Source organism: Alligator sinensis, unplaced genomic scaffold (assembly GCF_000455745.1).
Source record: "Alligator sinensis unplaced genomic scaffold, ASM45574v1 scaffold347_1, whole genome shotgun sequence".
NCBI classification, from domain to species: domain Eukaryota; kingdom Metazoa; phylum Chordata; order Crocodylia; family Alligatoridae; genus Alligator; species Alligator sinensis.
The window spans coordinates 3355875-3356656 of NW_005841922.1; the positions used below are offsets into that span (position 1 = coordinate 3355875).

Below are 782 nucleotides of genomic sequence, written 5' to 3' on the forward strand. Positions count from 1 at the left end.
GCAGGGGACAGCAGTAGCAGTGGGCAGTTTCCTCTTCCCACACTTGCTCCCTATCACTATCCTAGCCATGTCCCCCACTGGCCAGGACATAGCACTGGAAGGAAGAACATGTCCCTGCTGTTGCTGTTCCTGGCTGATGCAGACATGGAGGAAGCCCCAGAGCCACTCCTGCCCTACTCCAACTGAGGTCCGTGGGGAGTGCCTATATTGGGAGCTGGGCTTGTCCATGGACAGCTACATCAACACACAGGATCTTTCTTCTAGTGCTTGCTCCTGGCCAGCACTGGATACTTGGTGGGGAGGGGTGGAGAGGGAATAGGTGCTGGAAGAAGGAATCTATTCACTGCCACCATTGTCTCTGGTCTGGCCAAGTCCAGCTCACTATGCAACCATTCCCCACATCCCCTGGCTGGAGCAGCATAGGAGTGGCTCTAGGGAATCCCCCACATGCAGGTCAGCCAGGGACAGCAGAAGCAGGCAAGCAAAGAGGTGGGTCTTGCCTTCACATGTTTGCTTTCTGCCCAGCTCCCAAGTGTCTTCTGATGGCCCAGGTGATCCTGGCCCCAGGAGTTCCAGCAACACCTCACTTCCATCTCCCCATGGCCTGAGGGGCAGTGTGCCGCACCCTCCTTGAGTAAATCCTGGATCCACCCATGGCCTCAGGTAAGGTTATGCAACTAGACTGCAGATGATTCTTGTACTCTTGAATTTCTGCTCCTCATCAGGTGGCCCAGAAATCTGAAGGTACTGAAGAGATTCCTCCCCCCCCCCCCCCCCCCCCC

The 782-nt window shown here is 56.3% G+C and overlaps 1 protein-coding gene across 1 annotated transcript in view; it reads right to left on the reverse strand.

The window, feature by feature from the left end:
* The window catches only part of ADAMTS12 (ADAM metallopeptidase with thrombospondin type 1 motif 12), a 365944-nt gene that overhangs the window by 158432 nt on the left and 206730 nt on the right, over positions 1-782 (reverse strand). The gene's annotated exons all lie outside the window — the stretch shown is intronic.